At 47.5% G+C, this 21,845-nt stretch overlaps 1 long non-coding RNA gene across 1 annotated transcript in view; it reads right to left on the bottom strand.

The window, feature by feature from the left end:
* LOC116665717 overlaps window positions 1-21,139 on the bottom strand; it is a 75,935-nt gene extending 54,796 nt beyond the window's left edge. The window contains exons 1-2 of the long non-coding RNA XR_004322365.1: window positions 21,018-21,139; window positions 20,588-20,682 (exon numbers count right to left, since the gene is read on the bottom strand). This is a non-coding gene — a long non-coding RNA (uncharacterized LOC116665717). The remainder of the gene's footprint in view (window positions 1-20,587; window positions 20,683-21,017) is intronic.
* Window positions 21,140-21,845: the final 706 nt, after the last annotated feature.

The raw sequence follows: 21,845 nt of genomic DNA, 5'->3' as shown, positions 1-21,845 counted from the left end.
TGGAAAATTCTTAATCAGCAAAGAAAATGACAGCCCACCATATGGGCCACGCTCCTGAGGCCCCAGGCTAGGAATGCCTGGCCCCATTTGCATATCTCCTTTTGGTTCTCAGCATCAACAACGTTCAGATATGCATAAGATAGTAATACTATTATTCACATCATAACAGATGCTAAGAATATTGGCTATCATGCACCAAGCACCATTCTGGACAAGCATCATCCTTATAACACTCTCTAATCCTTATCGTCCTATAAAGAAGACATATTTATCTCTTCCCTACAGATGAGGACACAGAGAGGTTAACTGTCTTACTCAAGGTCACACAGCTGGGCTCAGCAATGGTGCTGACCTCCCCCAGAATCTGCCAAAAGGTGATAAATTCCAAGCCATATCTTTGCCTTAAAAAATAAGTTTGTGTCTCAAGCAGTCTTGCAAATCACTGCTACTAATGGTGAAAGTTTGTGTTAGGAGACTAGAAAATAGGATTATGTCATTCTCTGTCTCCGAACACTAGGGAACAATGGTGGCAAAAATGAGTGTACCTGAAAGACAACAGAATGTTTATTCTGCCATCCCATGAGTGGTCTCTTACAGATGTCCCATTTATTCACCAAGCCATTGCTGGCTACTTCATACATGTAAAAATAGAAGTATAGCACAGGAAGCTACATCTTTAGCACATTTGCATTGCGATAATAGTGAGAACTGCGTCCCCTGCATGTCCCCTGCACTCTGAAGGCAGGTGCCCTGCTCAGCCCCTCTGCTGACACTGTGTGCCTGCGGGCTAGCCACATTTGGGTCACAGCTGATGAGCCCCCAGAAAGGAACAGTTCCCCAGGCACCAGCAGCTGGAAAGAATCAATGCCTGCAGGAAGACCCTGGATGAGAATTCTTAGCAGGATCCTCCAATTTCTCTCTTTCCTTTCTTTTCCTCCTCTCGGAACAAGGGATCCTACAGGATGGGTGTTTATGGGCGATGCTTTCTACCCAATTGTGCTCCAGCAGCTTAGAAATGGACACAGTGGCTTGAAAGATCAGTGACAATAACCACAGGGCCGAATCGAGCAATCCCTGGCGTGAGTCCACACGGGTGTTCCATCCTTCCGTTCTGAGCACAAAGGGTGCTTAAAACTTTAATGAATTGAACTCTATGAGTAAGGGATGTTAATCATTTTAATTACCCAGCAGCCTGAAATCAGATATAACAGTCCAATAATGTATCTTTAAACGAATCCAACCCTGCCCCTATATAAAAAAAAAATCCCTTCCAAACCCATTCTAATAATTTCTATTTATCTTTCCTGACGTTAACTGTTATCCAGCCCAGCCGGCCAACAGACAGCCTTCCCCCTCACGTTCGGTTTAAATGCAGTGCCGTCTAGTTTTTCGATATCATTAGCGTCCCCCTGGTGGGCAGAGAGCAAGGCAGTGGCACCGGTCACACTTCACTGCTTTATCTCATATGACAAAGAGGGATGATGTGTTTCAATCCAGGCCAGCCTGGCAGAGGGGAAGGTGGCCGCGGAGAACTCCCCCTGCTGCCGAGAAACACCAAAGGGCCCCTCCATGTGACTCGCTAACAGCATGAAGGGGCAGACAAATAGATTTTCCTCTATACTTATAACCAGCATCATTTTTCCTTGCAGGGCGTTCAGTGCAGGTAGCTGTTTTATATGAAATGAACAATCTTTATAGACGTACCAGAGCCATAACAAGCCTGATTTTCAGCGAAGCTGGGGTATATAACTCTTACCGAATTGTCAGGCTACTTGCTCAACAAATCAAGCCTAACTTATGATGTTTGCAGCAGTAATTTTTATTCCTGTTTGACTAGCCAACTACCCGGTGGTAATAGGATGTTAGGAAAGGGCAGTGGCGATGTTTGTGCCGGCCGTGATTGATAGGCCGCCGCGGCGTTTTTCATTTATATCTCCCGATTCCAAATCAGTTAAGTTTAGGAAAAATGAAACAAAGTGGCAAGAAAAATGTTTGCAGATTGCAGACCGGCGCTCCCTCCGATCTGAGTTCAGCCCACATCTGCCGGGATTGTCTGGAAACATTAAGATATCTAAATGGAAATCAATACTATATGTGCCAGGCATTTACTACCAGGAACAAGCATCGAGAGACTTGAGCTAATCAGACTCCAGCTTGTGCCTCCGCCTTAGACTCAACCCCAGGGGTGTCCTAATTGCCCAGACTAATCATAGAAGAGTTAAATTTATAACCAGGAAAGACATCTTGTTTTTCTTACCAGTCATCTTTTAGGAGCGGGAAGGTTCACCTGTGAGGTGGGTGCCAGATGTACAGGCGGGAGCCCCCGTGCCCGGGGAGGACGGCTCCTCACCTGTCAGAGGCGGGGGAAGACGGATTTACCGGCCGCCGTAAAACCAGTCGGCCTCACTTAAGCTCCGGGTGGGAGAGACCTCCGCCAGCTCACAGACGAACTGCTGATCCCCTCACTGACAGCCTCTCCGCTTAACCCCGTGCTCTGGAACATGAAAGGAGAGGGCTCCCGCAGCCACAGGCTCCCTGCACGCTTTGATCCCCACCCCAGTTTTTGGTTTTTTGGGTTTTTTTTTTTTTTTTTTTTTTTTGTATTCTAAGGAAATAGCTCAGAAAAGCAAATAGCACAAGGGATGTTCCAGATCTATGCATCTGTTTTTCCCTGAACCTTAGTCTCGGCTTTTGTCCCTGGGAACCTCCAGAGGAGTTAATATCACTCGGCGACATGCATCTCCCTAATATACTGTGCAAACAAGTCACCGACATTATTCACACTCTAACTAACTACAAAGTCACACAATAGCTATTGGACGAGCCCACACCATACTGCTGAAAAAACCGTAATGTATCAGGGGACTGGATTCCTAATATTTGCATTCTAGATGCCAACTGTGAGCATATTTTGTACTATTTTCAATAAATTACACCAAAATATGCAAAATGTTTATAAGGCTCCATCTTCTATTTTTGGCTCCGGTATATTTGCAACTTAATAGTCCTACAGAGATTTGTTTGTCTCCTCTGGAGAAAAAGGAAAGTGGAAAAATACAAAAAAAAAAAAAAAAAGAGAGAGAGAGAGAAAGAGGGAGAAGAAAAAAGAGATGAAGATGCTTTGTTCACGCAACAAGTCGAGTTCGGCAAGTTTTTTTGTAAAAGAGCAGAGCCAGCTGTCCCTCAGGACCTTCTTCAACAAGAAATTTAATAACATCATTTGGATTCTTTGTGCCCTGGATTTCAGATGTATTTTTAATGCATGTGTCTTAAAACAAAACAACCATTGTCAGATGCTGTATTCTCTTCTCACCAGTTTAAATGGTTTCCTAGACAGCACAATTCTGGGAGCTTCATGAGGGTTGTGATCAATGAAAGCCTGTGCCTTGCACCCCGTGGCTTCCCAAGGATGCCCAGTCCCTCAGTTCTCCGCCCAGGAACCGTGTCTCTGGTCTTCGTGATGTGACTGCTGACAGCCTCTCGCCTTTGGTGCCATCATCACTGCTTTACTGCGCACACAACTGGGTGCAAGGACACAGCTTTCTTGTCTCCAACCCAGTGAGAGAGGCCTCCCTGACCACCTCATGCCTGTGTAGCATTAGGGCTGATGCACTGGAGCAGAAGCTGGGATGCAGGAGCTGAAAATAAATCCGGGTTGGAGAGGGCAACAGCTTCCAGCTGCTGGAATATAAAACCAAGCCTGAAACTTTTCAGTCAAGTTTCTCTGTTGGAAAAGCGAAGGAAGAAAGGAAGGAAGGGAGGAGGGGAGGGAGGCAGGAAGGCAGGAGGGGAGGGAGGAAGGAAGGAAGGAAAAGAATATCTAATATTCCTAGGAATTGGGACTCAGGCCCTGTTCTCTAACTGGATCAGCCTTTCCTAGTACGACTGAAGTTGCAGACAAATTCATTACTTAGCCAAAAATAACAAAGTCAGAGGAAGAGATATTTCAATGAACAAATCCTTGTTCTTTGCCAGCCTCCACCTAAATAAATGGGAAGAATGTATCATGCCTTTGTACTCACAGTAGGCCCTCAAAATGTATTTGTAGGTTGAACAAGCCACCATGGACACACAGATGGCTGAACAAGGAAGACAGTTCAGTTGAACAGACTCCAGAAGAAGTCAAGCAACATCCTTCAAATGCAGAGGCCCAGGAGGAAGTGATGCCCAGAACACACTGGGCTGCAGGCCGGCAGGCTCACCTCCCATAGCGCTGTGCTGCTCAGCCCCAGCTTCATCTGCTTGGTGGACAAAGGCCAACGGCTCCGACCCCTGAGCCGAACGACACCACACGCACTCATCAGCTGGCAGAGTGTGTTAGAAGAGGAGGCTTGATGGGCCCAAGCCCAACTCCTGACACAGGAGCAGCAAAAGACAAGGGGGTTGGAGAGCCCCCGCCAATCCCAGCGTAGTAGAACGCCGCCTGCTGACGCCTGACCCCGTGCCAGGCACCACTCATTTCATCCTCACCAGCGCCCCATGACGACGGTTCCACGGTTGTTCCTCAGGGGACTCAAGTGATGTGGCTGGGATCCCAGAGCTGAGAGCAGACAGCAGGATCCCTAGTGCTCTGTTGCTGCAGGGGGTGTCTGGGGGCCCAGGGATGAAGGCCATCACAAGGAGGTAACACAACAGAGGGTGAACCCAGGATGCGAATCAGACCACATCTATAGAATGACAATAATAATAATAATATTACTATAATAAATCCATGCTAAAAAAAACAGTTTTCAAATGGATGCCCAGCCAGAGGAGTACTTCATTCAGTGAGCTTCACGAAGAGGGGGCTCAAAGGTCAGTAAGCTAGAATGGTTACAAGATAAAACATTCGGGGGCGTGTTCAGCAGTGTGATTCCCTGGGCTCTGGCCCCCAGACGGACAATGGGGAAAGTCACTACATTCAGTTATCAAGGCTTCGGTTTCATTTCTCCAACATTTGAAAGCCTGTGATCTCACTGTCGTCTCACGATTGAAAACCCAGAAGGGCAGGCCCTCCCAGAGCCTGCTGCCCGTGGCCTGGTCCTCCACGTGGAGCAGCTGTACCCCAGAAGCACCATCACTGGGCCCAGCAGAGCGGAACCTCTTCGGCCCCGCTTTCCACAAGTAACGTAGAGAGCATCTCTATGTCCTGTGGCTGCAGAGGGAAGGGGCAAGAGAGCAGGGGAAAGAGAGGGAGTGTTCCTCCTGTGGACTGAGTCAGGAGGAGGACATGGCTTGTTTAATCCCAATAAATCAGAGTGTCCCCGGGAGGTAGAAGCAACAGGGGACAGCAGGCTAGCCAAGCTGCACGTTGACCCAAGGCAGAGCTTGCAGAGAAATGATGTCCTCTTCAGCAGGCTCCTGGAGAGATGGTCTGCATTTCTTCTGACAAATTAGAAGTGCCCTGAATGCAACCATTCCTCAGAAAATAGGCCTGATTTAGCAGCGCACGAGCTGCCATTATCTGGCTGCATAAAAAGACCATTTAAGCGGGGCAGCCTCCAGAACGCTGGCCCGCTGGAGGCAGCATTTCTGAAAAATTACCATCACCACCACCACCCCGCCCCCGACTGCCACCTAAGCCAGGCACTACCCAAGGGAGAGGCCTCATTTACAACCTAGGAGAGCGAGCAGGCTTTAATCAAAGGAAAGGCATCGTTTGTCTTTGGTCTCTGCGAGAGTTTCCCACACCCCCGCGGTCCCCAGCCCCTCACCTCACCTGGTCTCAGATGGCCAAGCCAATTCGGGAGCTGCAGTGTGGGCATCACCGGCCCCCTTCCATCCCGTTCTTGCCCTGTTAGGGCCGCCAGGGCCCTCACCATCCTCGCTGCATATCAGAGCAATCAGGGACCAGATCTGGTGACAACGATGCCCCACAGCTGAAACTACCCATTGGCACAAAGTCGTCATGTTTGAAAACTTTGCGTGCCAAGATTACAACGTGTCATTACGTACCCCAGAGATGCACTACCTTTTTAAAAAGTATCTCTAATGAGATCTACAAATCTTGGCTGAAGACAGCTGACTTTATTGTGTTTGTAAAGAGGAAAATGTTTTAAATAGGTTAGGGCTCCCGGGACGGATAGCCCCACGGTGAGGGTAAGGTCATTGGGAAATGTTAATAAAAGTTTTCATAAGATATGACTGCACTCAAAGAGTAATGTTTGGATGTAAAAGTAACTATAAAAGTATAATTTCTACCAGGGTACACGCACAGTTTTTTCTGCATCAAGATATTTGCCCAATTCCTCACTGAGCAGGGGTTACAGCTTTTCCAGCTGTTTTGACGGCCACAATGGGATTCAATCCTTATTAGTCAGAGCTGCAGCCGCCTTTCCCAGCCTTGGCCAGTTACGTTGGAAACCGTCCCATGAAGCAAAGTCTTGCACAGCCAATACGCCAGCTCTCAACCTAGGGGTGACTCAGCCTGCCACGGGCAAGGCTCCCCTCACACCCTGGGAGAGAGACGTGAACAAGGAGGGGCACCCTGGGGGCACAACCACCGGGCTCAGGGGTTCTTGGGCTAGTCCAGGGAAACATGCCAAATGGGGAATATTCAGGTATTTCCTATTCAATGAGCTCGTTGGTTTTTAAAGTTAACCAGCCCAAAGACAATGTCTCCGAAGCATTTTTCTAGGTGATGGGAAAACTAATGAGATGAATTCGTCCTCCCTGTTTGCCAGATCCCATTGACTCAAATCAACCTTGATGTCTCTCATAGGGCACGTGGGACATGTGGGGGCTTCAGGGCTCAAGGCTGGGAACCAAACTCCCTGCAGACACTCAGTGAAGAAGGTAAGGGAAAACGAAGAAGTATTGGGATCTGGTCCAGCAATCCCACTCCCAGGCATATATCTGCAGGAAACTCTAATTCAAAAAGATACAAGCACCCCAATGTTCATAGCAGCACTATTTACAACAGCCATGACATGGAGGCAATCTAAATGTCCATCAACAGACGACTAGATAAAGAAAATGTGGTGTATATATATATATCAATCGTACATACACACATACACAAAATGGAATACTACTCAGCCATAAAAAGAATGAAATCATGTCATTTGCAACAATATGGATGGACCTGGAGATCACCATTCTAAGTGAAGTAAGCCAGAAAGAGAAAGAAAAATACCATATGATATCACTCATATGTAGAATCTTTAAAAAAAAAAAAAAGGACACAAATGAACTTACTGACAAAAACAAAAACAGATTCACAGACATAGAAAACAAACTTATGGTTACCAGGGCGGGGTTAGGGGGGGATAACTGGGAGTTTGGGATTTGCAGATACTAACTACTATATATAAAATAGATAAACAACAAGGTCCTACTGTATAGCACAGGGAACTCTATTCAATACCTTGTAATAGCCTATAATGAAAAAGAATATGAAAAATACATATACACACACACACATAACTGAATCACTATGCTGTACACCAGAACACAACATTGTAAACTGACTATACTTCAATTAAAAAAAGGAAAAGAAGAAGACTGAGATCTGGGATCACAGACTGGGACAAGGAGCCAAAACCACCAGAGTCTTACCTGCACAACACATTGGCCATGTCACCATCGGCAAGAGGTCTCCCTTCTCAGCACTACCCAGAATCTAGGGTAAGGCTACCTACAGCACATCACTGTCAGGACCGCACAGGACATACTCCAGCCCTCTCCAGCCCCTCCCAGCCTCCCACACGGCCACGGAATGTTCATCCGGGACCCGGGACATCTGCTCCTTACCTGTCCTTCCCGATCTACTGTTTATGATGGATACATCAGACCCTGAGCTCTTCAGGACTTTGTTATCCACAGAGCCTGGCTCTGGCCAAGCAAAATCTTTTGCCATGAGTTTTAGAACCTATTTTGAACGTTTGGAAAGTATGACTTCGCTTGTCCTTTGGTGTTGCCCTGGCAACCTTTCCCAGAAACAGGGTCGTAGGATGCCTGAGTTTGAGGGAGGGCTGGCGGGGGCCGGGGGAACAGGAAAGGAAAGGAAGGGTGGAAATAAACATGGTTAAGGTCTCAGAATTCTACTCCACGATTCTCCCTCATTCTGGATGGGATGCCACCGACTTGATTCACCCCTCGATTCAACGCTTCACCTTCCCAGAGGGGCTTTCCTGATCATGGGATACAGAACAGCCCCATCAGTCTCTACCCTTCCTCTTACTCTGCTTTATTTTTCATCTTAGCACTCATTTCTCTGAGATGTTACAACAGGGACTTATTTGTTTATCATTTCTTGCCCCACCCCCAGCATTAGAATGGAAACTCCATGCGGGAAAGGACTTTGGCTTGTCCACTGCGGGTTCTCAGCCCCTAGAACAATACCTGGCACATGGCAGTGGTTCAATTAATATTTGGGAATGAATGGGCCGTGTGAACAGGACACCGTCAATTCTCAGGCTCTCACGAGTCTGAGAGGCTATTCAAAGCTGGTGCTTGTCACCAGAGGCCACCTCCTGCATCCTGAGTCTGGTGGGAAGAATCCAAACTCAGAACCTACTTGCAAGCACAGCCTGGTTTGTGGCACGGCCCTGTCATGCACCAATGCACCAGTGCAGGCAACCAGCCCAAAGTCCTGTGGAGGCAGCTTTGGGCTCTGTTCATTCTATCAAATTTCCAGATTGGAGCCTGATTTGAAAACCAAACAAAGCAGCCCAAAGGGATGTTGAAGGGAATGGGAAACGGAGCTTCCTCGGGGCAAACGCCTCGGATCAGCAGTGAGCTCACAATGTCCGGATGTTGAATCAGAGGCTGAACGCGCATCTCTGAGGAATGCTTCAGAAGGAATTCCAAAACGAGTGGGAGGTCAGAGATTAGAATCAGAGATTCCTCATGACTTTTCAATGTCATGGTCGCTTGTGGACAGAATAACGGCCCCTAAAAACGTCCATCCCGGAAGCCCAGAACCTAGGAATACTCTACCTTACATGGGCAAAGGGACTCAGCAGATGTATTAGGGACACAAATCCTTGAGATGGGGAGATTATCCTGGATTATCCAGGTGGGCCCAAACTAACCACAGGATTTCTTGGGGGGGAAACCTTTCCTGGCTTTGATCAGAGAGAAAGGCATGAAGACAAAAGAAGTGTCAGAGAGACGCAACTCTGCTGACTTTGAAGATGAGGGCCTTGAGCAAGGCATGAGGGCAGCCTGCAGAAGCTGGAAAGGTGCAGGAAATGAATTCTTTCCTAGAGCCTCCAAAAGGAACGCCTTGATTTCAGTCCAGTGAGACCTGGGTTGGACTTTTGACCAACAGAACTGCAGTGTTGTAAATTTTGTGTTAAACCACGGAGTTTTAGGTAATTTGGGGTAATTTGGTATAGCAGCAACAGAAAACTAGTACATGGTCTTAGGATTTCTTACCCAAGTCAAAAAAAACTTGATCAGAAAGCCCTGAGTTCCAAGGTTATTCCCCTTTTGACCTCCAGCATGAAATAAATGAGTTCAACGAGATAGGTCCCTATGCTAAACTGAGCAAAGAAACTGAAGATAGCATAGAGAACATGCCAAGCTTAGAACCAACACTCCAACCCAAGAGCGACCAGCAGTTAGTCCATTTAAATCCTAGAAAGCATTTTCTACTACACAGAAATAAAAATATTCAGAACCAGAGGGTGAACTCTTTCTCCCCTGTTGAGATTGGAGAGATTTGGGTGACTCCCCTGAGCTCCCAGCTCACACCATCACATATGTCATTAGAACCAGAAGGTGGAAACATCTCCAAGGTGGGGACTAGGCTGGAGAAATAAGATCATTAGTTTCTCTGCAGGAAGCTGACCTAATGTTTCTTGTCTCCGGATAAGGGGAAAAGTCTTACTACAGAGTGAAAGGAAGACAATACTGGAAAAATCAGCCAATTTCCTGGCCACATTTGTATGTGAGATTTATCTCAACTCCCACCCAAGAGGTTTCAACCTGTGCATTTTGGAACCACAGCAAATATTCAAACATGCTGAATTGAAAAAGGAGTAACTTACCTCGTGATTCGGTCTAACTGAATACCATATCCTTATTCTATTTAATACCATTCATAGGTCCCACACATTGGGAAACCCCAGGCCACTTCATCAAACTCTGCAGCCTCCTCAGACTGAGACCCAAATCAGACCCAGCCCCTCCGCATCCACACCTCCAATTTCTCTCTGTGTTCACTCTGCCTGCTCCCCAGCAAGCTGCCCCGAGCGTGCACGAGTGGATCCAGGTGAAAAATGAAATCCTGGTCCAGACCCAGCACTGACTGAGGTCCACCTGATGGTAATCTCCAAGTGCCCAGAACGCCTAATTGGAATGGACACCCTTGGCAGTTGGTTAAATCTCTAAATTGGTTCTTGGGACCTTCGGATAAGAACCACCATGGTACAGAAGGCCAAAGGGAAGCCTCTGAAACTGTTTATGAATCAGTCAACGTGGTCAATATGTCTATGATAAAAAGGTGGTGGCCTCTGTCATATTTCACTGAATTCACCAGACTGACTGCCACAAAAATCAGGCAGACCCTGAAGGATGGCTGCAGACAATCTTGGTGAGATAAATGCACTCCAGAGGGTAGGAGATACACCCTAAGAAAATTCAGAGACCCACCAAATCAATGAAGATTGTAGGGGCCCAATGGCCAAAGACATACCAGAACATCCCATCCAAATTGAAGGACAAATTACTGCCTCTCACATTTCTCACAAATGAAAAACACTGTCAGTTTGCCTCCACCCCAGGGTTCCAGAGGCAGTTATTCCACATTTCGGAATACAGCTCCAATCCATTTGCTGAGCAACAGGAAAGTCTTCTGACTTTGAGAGGGGCCCAGATCAGGAAAGGGCTCTGTGGTGAGTCCAGGATCCAGGATCCATGAGCTGGAAGACGGAGTGTTATTAGAGGTAGCTGAGGTGGGAAAAGACTATGCAGAGTTTAAGTGGGAAGGAATTACAGGTGTGAAAACCACCAGTCCCACCGCCAACAACTCACGGTATACACCTGGGCCCAGGTACAGACAAACTGCCTGCCTGAGGAATATCAAATTACCATGCAGTCAGAGCTGCCCGTCGTGAACTGGGTTTTGTTAGACCCACAGTCATAAGATTGGGTAGACCCAGCAGCATTCCATTGTAAGATGGGTGAATCTCATCCAGGATTGGCATACGTAGGGCCACAGGGCCCAGGTGAGTTGCACGAGCCGGTAGCCCAGGCCCTGGGTCGTCCACCACTGCTGCATCAGCATCGCTCCCTCAGCGAACACCTGTGGTACCACAGGTACGCTTAGGACCAGCGGATGAAGAAGGAAAAAGGCTGAGCTCAGTTTTCAGGTCAGTTCATGAACATAAGCTTCAAATAGACTGCAGCTACAATACAACCCCACACAGTGATGGAGAATCTTCCCAATAGTAGTAAACCTGGTAATTCACTCTGCACAGAAAAGAAGTGTCGTGACATAAGAATATGTAGAGAATCGTGGGCGGTGGCAAATGGCTTGGCTGGTTGTTCAAGAGTCTGGAAACAGGATCATTGGAAGACTACAAAGAGTTCTGGGAAAGAAGCACATAAATGGATCTACGGGAAGGCACAAACCAAGACGATCTTTGTATCACAGGACAATGTCCACCAGGAAGCACGGGAGAAGCACTAAGTAAGTAGAACGAACGACTCAGCCACGTGATGTCAGCCAGCTTCTGTCACTGGCCATTGTGCTGGGACAACAGCCTCATGAATAGAGTTAGAGACATGGTAGCCCAAAGATGATATATGGCTCCAGTATGAAGGGGTCCTCTTCTCTAAGACTAACCTAGCTGCTACCACTGCCAAATGTCCAACTTGCCAGCAATGGAGACCAGCGTTGAGTCCCTGACATGACACCATACCACAAGAAGGCTAACCATCGACTTGGGGGCAGCTTGATTTCATTGAATGCCTTCCACCCTGGAAAAGGCAGTAATTCAACTCGTCTATAATTGAGACATATTCTGGATAAGAATTTGCCTTTCCTGCCTGAGTTCGACTTTAGCTAGCCCTCCTATCCAAGGGTTTGCACCGAAATTGGATTTCACATGCTGTTGTATTGTATCAAGGGACCCACTGTATATCACAGAAGGTGTGACAGTGGGAATCTGACCATGAGATCCACTGGTTCTGTCACCTCCCACACCACCAAGGAAGCTTTCAGCTTGATGGAGCAATAGAATGACCCTTGGAAGGTTCAGCCCAGGCATCAACTTGGAGGCAATATCCTGAAAGAACAGGATATCCTTTTCCAGGACTCAGTACACACGCGAAAGCAATGAAACTTACATGATTCTGTGTCCTGATAGGTAGAGCACATTGGGTCAGGCACCAGATGTGGAAGCAAGAGTGGCCCCACTCACCATCCTTCCCAGGGGATGGTGCTTGCTGGGGACCTGGGGAATTTGGGGCTTGCTAGTTCTATGGATCTAGAGGTGCCAATACCCAGACCAAGAACTCTCCCAGCAGGAGACCTGGCAAGAGTCCCATTACATTTTTAGCTCCAGCTGTCACTTATTCATTTGGAGTTCCTATGCCAAAATTTAACAAAAAAAAAAAAAAAAAGAAGAAGAAGAAGAAGAAAGAAAGAAAGGAGAGATAGGGCTGTTGTTATATAATGGAGGCAGCTAGCTGATCTACTGAAGCATCTCTTGTCACCAGTGCCCTATCTTGAAATCAGATGGATGACTGCAGCAGCCATGACTGGAAAAGGGCATGGTGACCAGAGGGCCATTCCCTTTAGAGATGAGGGTCTGATTATTGCAACAGATGAGTCACTCAGATCAACAGAAGTGCTAGCCAAGGATAAGAATTATAGCCAGTAGAGGACAGAGAGGATGGGTAACAGATGTGGCCAAAGACCAGCTTCAGTGATGGGGACTATAGCTTTTCTCCCCTTATAAGACTCCCCTGGGGGGGGAAAAAAAAAAAGACCAACCAGGATCCTGAAAGAGCTGCTCACAAAACGTATCATACGAAACGAGGAGATCTGTGCTGTGCAAGGGCTGGACTGTACAGGGCTGTGTGCGCTACTCATCCTAGCTCCTGAGAGCACTGGTAATTTGGAAACTGTCCTCAGCTGAAGAGAGTAGCCTTGTCCAAGATCAGACCCCCTCCCCAGGGGAAGCCCAACCCAGTAGCTGGTTGATGAGATGGGGTAGGGGTACCAGACCCCAACCTCTTGCCTCAATGTGGGCCATTTCTGCAGAGCAATTCCAGCCACAGAATGCTCCATAAGATTTGCTGAGGCCTCTGATGCAACTTCCTGTGGTTTAACTTCCTCCTCTGCCCAATCGGGAACTCCAGACTCTGTACAGGTGTTACCCCTAAAAGCATTTCCCCAATGAAGGTTCTACACACAGATCTCTGAACCTTAGAATCTGTTTCCTGGGAAACTTGGCTTATAATAAATGCTTCTTTCAAAAGACAGATTTGTTTGTGTTACCACATGTACACACACATGCTTAAAATCTTCTCACTTCCTATTCCTCTGAGGGCAAAGACCAAATGTCTTACCCTGGCCCATAACATCCTGTTTGGTCCGACAGCCACCAATCCATTTCTGCAGGTCCTCTGCCCACACTTCTCCCTTTCGATTTCTCTGTTCCAGCTGCACCGGCCTTCCTTGCATTCCTTAGGTATGACACGTGATTTCTCCTGCCCCAGTGCCTTTGCACATGTTGATTCCTCTGCACAGAAAGGTCTTCTGTTCTATCCATTCTTCAACCCTCAGACCAACGTCTTCTTCAGAGAGACCCATGATCTTCCCCAAACTTGATCAGATCATTCTGTCGTACATGCTCATAGCACAAGGCACTCTTTCTTTATAACACTTATGAGTTTGAATTATACATTTGGTCATTGTTTAACTAATGTTTATTTTGCTCACCATTACAGCTCCAGCACCTATCACAAAGCCTAACTCATAACTGACAATAAACATTTGTTAAATTAAGATGCTAATTCCTCCTTAAACTAGATTCAAATCCCTCAATACATAAATACCATCTTTTTTGCTGCAGTGTTATTTCTTGTGGGTATTTTCTTCATCCAGTGACTTAAGAGACTGTCGCAGGACCCAGTACACAGTAAGCACCTGGGCCACAATACCTGCATTTACACCTTAAGTGGTTAATGCGTGTGGTTTTTGTGTGTGTGTGTGTGTGTGTGTGTTTTTCTTTCCTGTTAGACTGTGAGCTCGTTGAGAGAAGGAGTTCCCTCTTGTCTGAACTTCAAGTGAGGAGCCTGGTGAATGTTTATTGAAGAAAATCCTCAGGAAGTGTGAATGTAAACATCTGGCTATTTTGAAATGTGGAGATGCTTCGGTTTTTATTTCTTCCAGACAGTTGTATCACACAGGCACACACACTGCTAACATAGGATGTTAGAGGTCAGAGGCTGCTGATCAGTTCATAATCACTCCTCCTGCTCTACGCTGAGGACTAAAGGAAGCCTAACTCTGAGGGAGATGCACCCCTGGTGATCACCTCTCTGCCAAATTAAATGTTCCAGAAAGGTCTCAGGTCCTACGGACACTGCTGCGTCCCTGCAACAGAGCCCACACACCCAAATGCTTCCTGGGCTGAGCTGAATGGGTGGGGGAGTGTCCCACCAAACCAGGCAGTGGGGACCCACCCCAGCCAGACACCATCCTGTCAGATATGGGTTCGGTCTCGTTGGATATTCTGAGTTTTCAAAAGAATCCTGAACTGGGTTTGTATTGAACTCTCGCAATTTTATATGTGTCCTCAATTTTTTTAAAGAAGAAGAAAACAAAAAAAGATATTGCGCTATCCAAACAAAACGTGCCCATATAAGGGCCAAGTTCATGGGCTTCAGGAGGCTTCAGGTTGTAAGTCAGCGTACAAAGCTTCTGCAAACTCACCCGCAGACCAGGCGGGGCCCCAGGAAGGTCCGTGACTCAGTTTTCCCATCTGGCAAATGAGTCAATTGGACCTGATGCTCCAATTCTCACATCCTGGGTGTCCTTCTGAATCCTGCGGACTACCCAACAACTCTCTCACCTCAAAACAAGTCATTTCCATTTACAATTTGAAGCCAGCAACCAGAAAGGAATTTTGCCAGAATTTCCATTTCTTTCAAGAGCTAATTCCCAAGGAATGGGGGGAAAACAGGCACCACGCTCTCTTTCAGATCTCATTACATTTATTCAGCTTCATTACTAATTCTTTGTTCATGTGCTGTTCACCCTGGGATCTGCATTTCTGTCTAGTTGCTGCAAGTCAGGGAACCCACCTGAACTCAGGAAGCCTCATCATCTCCCCTGATGCTGATGGGTTTCAAAGTGACAGTCGTTATGTTCAGACAAGCTTCCTGAGCAAAGGGCTTCTCTAAAGAGCGTGCTGTCCAAGGATGAGGCAGCAGCCTAAGGCATTCCGAAGGGGAGCCTGGCATGTGCCCCCACCATCACAAAAGTCCCTGGTTCCCTGCACGACCTGTAAACGCTGGGAGGAGGCCTGGCCTTTAGAAGCCCTGCACGAAGAGGAAGTATCTGACCGCTGCCTGAGTCGTCCTATGCCTGCCCTGGGTTAGAAGCTGCTGTTTTCCTGTGGAGACGTCCAGCCCCTGCTGTAGATCTTAATACCCCATCTCCAGCACACAGGGCCACGCCAGCCCCGGCCAGCTCCGCCTGGTAGCCGGCAAAGCCCAGCCCCGGGGTCAGGGAACCTCATCTCCAGTTACTTTATGCGGATTCAAGAAACAGGTCCCCAAAGAAGCAAAGGAGGAAAACTACAGGAAACGTGCACACATTCACCATGAAATACCCACCCGAAGGACAAACTCGGTAATCCCACCAATGATGTTCCAAACCCGTGATGGCTAGCAGCCGACACATACCCGCAGACCTCAATCCATTTTTATTGTATTCAGGCTGCAGTGTTGTATTTCCTGCCTCCCCTTAGCACCACACATACAGTGTACTTGAAAACAAAAATCTATAATATTGATCCCGCAATGTCACCACAATTATTCTTTTGAAACAGCCATTGAAAACAAATTACATCTGCACTGCCTTTTCATCCGCCCGCTGTGAGTGAGCAATGCTCACCGTGGCCTCCAGCACCCTGGCGTTAGCACTGTGTCACCACCGACAGGACAGCCCGGGGAAAAGCAGATGGGGGAGGGGGTGGCGAGGATGGCAACCAGATCAAAGGGTCGCTTTAGGAAGGCACAGGGGTCTGCCTGGCCCGGTGTCAGCATCCGGGAAAGGTCTGGACCCAGCATGGCTGCGAGCTCGGTGAATCTGAGAAATTCTGAGTCTGTAGACAGGTTTGCTGTCGGGGGCCGGGGACTCCTCCCAGCTCAGTACACCAAATGCTGGTGTTGGGCTGATTCAGCTGACAAAGACTTAGCCACAGCTTCATTTTCGGATACTCAGTTTAAAATCTAATGACAACAAGTATTATCTGAAGCAACGTGGGCTTCACCTCATGGCACGTAATTCTGTTGACCGACTGAAGCATCTATAACAGAGCAGTGGTGTTTTAAAGCAGGAATGCTGCCCACAGTCCCAGCTCTCTACAGTCCAAATTTCAACAGACACCAAGATGACCTTCCCGAAGAAGGTTAGTTGTCCTCTTTCCCAGCCAGCTGCACCCCAGAAGATCCAGAGGTAGCAGACACCCCAAGCTCATTCACCATCCCACCACAGAGCTGAGGCCTGGTACATAGGTGGGGTCCCAGCCCCCAGCAAGATCGTGAACCCCCTTATAATCCACCAGTCAGCTGCCCTGGGAACATCAGCTGTTGGGGGCCTGCCTGTTTGTTTTCAATTGTCAGACTTAGAAAAATTCTCCCTGCACGGTAATTAAATTCCATGCCACCGAGCGGTGGGCAAAGGGAAATTCTTTTGTTAAGGTTTGACCACACAAGTCACAGTGGTGGCTCTTGCAGGCGGGAAGTGATAACTTTGGAGCATTAAAAAAACCAATAGCCTTGTTGACATGGACATGGGAACCTAACCCCTGAAGCCTCCTGGTATGACGCATTGATTTTCCTGTCCGTGTACAGTTCTAAAGCCATCCATTCTGCATGGTCAGGACTCAAAGGGCCAGAGAGAGGAAAAAAATCTGTTCTCTCTGCTGTACCTCCAGGCAAAGTTGAAAAATAAATTCTCCGTTTTGAGAGATGATTTGTTCAAGCCATGTTTAAGAGAATATGATTGCATTAAAAGGGGGGGGAAAATATTTGGTTTCCCTGACCCTCCAGAACCTGCAGCCACTGACCCTCATGCAAAATCCTGACACCACAGACATGGCCTAGCAGGGGACAGAAGCAAGGGTGGGGGGTGGAGGACCTCAGGAATTGGGAAGCTTATTTATTATTCTCCAGATGATATCACGGTGCTGCCCGAAAATTGCTCAAATAATCCTGCCCATCCACCTGTCACTCCTCGGATCCCTCTGCCACTGTTATTTTGCAAGAGCCGCTGTTCCTTCTTGTTGGATGGCTCCTTGTGACATTGCTATGCTCCTGCCTGCTCTCAGATCCTCTTTTCCAAAGGAGTGACAGGCCAGGCTGACTCACTCTTCAGGGTTTGCCTGAGAGTCATTCAGGGCATGACACCTCACCCTGTCCCTGACCCACTGTTCCTAACCGCAATGGGAGCATAAGGCTCCCCAGCCAGCCTCCCAGCACCTCCTCCCATGCTCCTGGGTACCTTGGGGTCCTCATTCAAAAATGCCTCCATGCCACCAAAATCCCTCCCCGTCCTTGGCTGTGACAAGGAGAGACCCTGGGTGACAGAGAAAGAGGCCAGGCTTTGGGAAAATGCGCTGAGACACTGCAGGGGATTCCGTGTGCCTCCGGTCTCACGTGTTCAGGACTTTCAGAGTGTTTAGCTGTTTGAGTTCCAAATAAAGAAAAGAGTCGGTGCTGGTCAGAAGGTAGAGCTCACAGAATGGAAGACTAGTGTCTGAGCTGCAAATTTGCAGGGCCGTTCCGCAAAGCATTACATACATCATTCCTGGTGCAGAGGAATATTGAGCTATTTCAGGGAAGCCAAAAAGGAAAGACCAAAATCAGGCAATTTTCCTGACCTAGACAGAACTACGGACGGAATACAGAAATAGAAAATGCTGGAGTGAATGTTCTTACAAGGTTTGTCTGCATAAACACAGATGCCACATATCCCAAGCGTATACAATGTGAACCCCATAGCAGACTGCATGCATGCACACCGCTGAAAGTCATAAACCCAGTCACACAAAACCTTCCCACCAGACGATTCCGTCTTGCTAGACCTATAGACGTATTCTTAAATTAGGTTGGTGTGAATGCGTTTGTATATTTATTATTAAAATACTTACTGTTCTGCCTTTTGAAGTCGATGGACAAATGATTTAGGAGCGGAAATAGACTAGAAACAAAATTAATGCAAATAATGTGTTGATTTTTTTTTTTAGCTTGATTAGCCAAGCCAATGGAAAATTCTAGAAAACGTATACAATTATTTTAACTGTCACAGGCTGGCAATTGTAATTGACATGATTTGTACGAGATGCAGTGTAATAACTGAATATATTAAAAAAAAATCTCATGCCTTGATTACCAGGAGAACATTACTAGTGCCACAATATTATTAACAACACAATTATCGTGGCATCCCTAGGATACGCTCTTAGCACTTCAATGCATTAGTGAACCTTTGCTAACGAAGAAAAAATTAAAGTACAGCAAATTTCAAAGCACCAGTTGTACCCAATATCATTAAAAATTTATAAAACTTCCCCTGAACATGACAAGTGTTTGGTTTAAATGAAGATCAGCCACAAGGAGAAAGCAGAAATCTTGTTACTCTTTGTCTCCTTCCCTACCCTATCTCTCTGCCTCTCTCTTTCTCCCAGACCTCCCCCAGCCGGCACCACCTCAATCCAGCTGAAATATGTAACCATTACAGAGTGACAGCTTGACACACAATGACCCGTCAGAACATTCATCTCGCAATGTTTTATTTTAGTGAGGAGCCAAACTGCAGAAAAAATAAGCAAGTTGTTTCAAGGCTTGGAAGGAGATCAAACATTTCTGGCATCCCCACTTACCAGACCTTTGATTTACAATGGACTTGTCAGAGCCCGATTAGACAGTGTGTGCTTAAAACCCAACAGAGGCTCCTCAACCGCCCCAGCCCACCGCCATGTCCCCCACGGAGAGCATCCCTTTGTTCCCGGAACCAGCAAGCCGGGCTGAAGCACAGAACTTTGCACCCTTGCAGAAGGGCCAGGCAGCATGTAAAAGGCAATCCGGCTCCAATTAAATCGCTTTTGCCAAGGTGAAAAGAGAGAAGGAGGGAGAGGGGGAAATGGCAAGAGAGGATGCATGCTGAGTTCCTCCCGCCAGTCTCTTTACCTCTTCCTTCCAAGTCAAAAGTTACCATCTTCCTCCCAGGAAAAAAAAAAAAAAAGAGATACCCAGCGATTGCTACCACCAGTGAGCTTTCTCAACCTTATTCAAATGGAAACGCTCAGCTTAAAAAAAAAAAAAAATGAGTCAGACCAAAAGTGCAGGTGTTTAAAATATGTTCATGGTATTACGATTTTTGCTAGTAATTACAACTATGAAAATGGCTGGAAATATATTGTTTCAATTTGTATGGAGAACAATTGCAGAGAGAGAGAGGGCAGCATGATCTGTGCCTGGCATTGGAATGTGTAATTCCTTAACCCTATATGGTGGCACAAGGCTCGCTGGAGCAAATTATGAATACATGTGTTGGGAGAGCTTGAGTAGTAAATTTGGGTTTTGTGCATCCGTAACAATGCAATCTGACATGTGTGATTTATGGAATATTAAGTTAATACAGTATTATGAAATTAGCTTAATGTACTAAAGCTGTAATTTTAAAGTGAAAAACAATGCGACCAGACATAAACAAAATCAACATTAGCATTTTGTGAAAGCCGAAACCGATTCACTCAAAATGTGTCTGCAGAGTCACAGATTTACCTCGCCCAGACAGGCCCAAGGCTCAGGAAAGTTGCAGACCCCAGGACAACAATCTAATCAATCGGCCAAGCTGTTCGCTCACACCCAGATCTGGAGAACCCAGACCCAGGCACGCACCAGAGAGCCAAACCGCCCCCCATCCCCTGGGGAAGTCACCGCAAATTATCCACAGGTCTTCAGAACCAGAGGATCCCCAGACCAAGGTCAGAGGGCCTCTTCATACTGCACCACCAGTGAACTTCACCCTGTAATACCCTTGAAATAAAATCTGGAGAGAGATGGCTGGAATGCCAGGCGTAATCCTGAAAACTTGGGGGCTCAGACCCAGGAATAAATGAGACTCTGAGGCCAAGGAAATCTTGTTGGTTCATAAGAGCAAATCTAGCTGCGAGGTCCTTTGGCTCCTTAGAGGGGCAGCCTACCAGCGCGGCGACTTGTGACAGGACAAGGAACCAGAGACGTTTGGGTTCTGTCAGGCTAAGCCATCCCCCGGCCAGCCCAAGACACCGAAGAGCAGGTGGTGGTGACTTGGGGGAGTGTTGTCTCCCCGGGAGGCTTCCTAGCTGAATGGACGGACCGGGGCCAGAGGAAGGTTCCGGCCGTCCTCCACCCTCCCCCATTAACAACGTCTCACCTTCTCGGGGCCGAGGCTCGGCAGGGACTGAGCAGCGGGAACTGGGATCGAGGATCAGTGACTCTAAACCAGACGGACGTCTGAAACGCCATGTTCTGAAATGAAGGGGAGATGAAAACCCCTTAGAAAATACCGCCATGGCTTGCTTTGCTTTCGGGTGTGATTACTGACAACTGCGGGAGCATAAAGGAATGTCTGGGACCAGGACATGGCCCTTTGGGCCATCTTGCTTCCCTGACCCAAGCGGGCCACCCATGGGTGAGCAACAGGGCGGTAACCCAGACTCAAATCTGAGTCCCAAAATTTGGGATTAAATATGGACCTAAACGTCCTCCAGGGTCATGGAGGAACCAACGCGTGGCATTCTGACGAGCGTCAAAGCTATTTGACAAAGGACAGGGTTCCAAGGACCGCGCCCAGATCCACGTACCACAGGAGGCTGCTTCCTGTTAACTTCGGCGCGGACCGCCCCGGGGGAGGCCGACCCCGCAGCGCACGGAGCCCGCGGTGCGCAGGCGCGGGCCCCACGTGCTCGTGACACGCGGAGCAGAGAGTAAACGTGTGTTCGCTTTTTTCACGGCACTTTCGTTTTAAGATGCCCTGTTCGTGGCTCAGTGTGGTAATCGGGATTATTTCATTTATCTCACGTGTCACCGTGTCTTCATATACTCGCAGTAAAAATAAAAGCATTCTCCTTAAGAAGAAATGGAAAGTCTATGTCAAAGTTAGAGACGAAACAGTCGCTGAGTCCACACTGGAGAAAATCAATGCGCGAATCTCGCGGAGAGAGTCTGTGCCTCCCCCCCGTCTGGCAAAGGCGTCTGGCTGTTTTCTGTCGGTTTGCCGGCTTTTATTTTTAAGATGCCCTGCATTTATTACGGGAGCCAGAGAACCAAGAGCCGAAAGCCAATACTAATGTTTTAATTCTATCCAGTATGTTTCAATGCTCATTTTGCATTTTGCATTAGGAACCCAGCCTCAGTCGATACCTCCCAGCACCAGTGCCGCAGTCGGGCACAGGGGTTTCACCTAAGCTGACAAATGCCTGTGCTTCACAGCACGAGGATAAACGGGCTCGGGGAAGGCACCCGGCTCACCGCTGTTTCCCTCTGCAAAGAGCAAATACATTGTCTAGTCACCACGTGCTTATAGAAAGAAACAGACCACCATACACATGACTCCTAATGTGAGTGCCTTTTGAGGGAGCCACCTTTCTTACTCCAAAATTATGAATATCCAGAAATAATTGCCCACAAGA

This window comes from Camelus ferus, chromosome 9 (genome assembly GCF_009834535.1).
Source record: "Camelus ferus isolate YT-003-E chromosome 9, BCGSAC_Cfer_1.0, whole genome shotgun sequence".
NCBI lineage: Eukaryota > Metazoa > Chordata > Mammalia > Artiodactyla > Camelidae > Camelus > Camelus ferus.
Note: the sequence above shows the minus strand (reverse complement) of the source record. Positions and strands in the feature narration are given on the sequence as shown.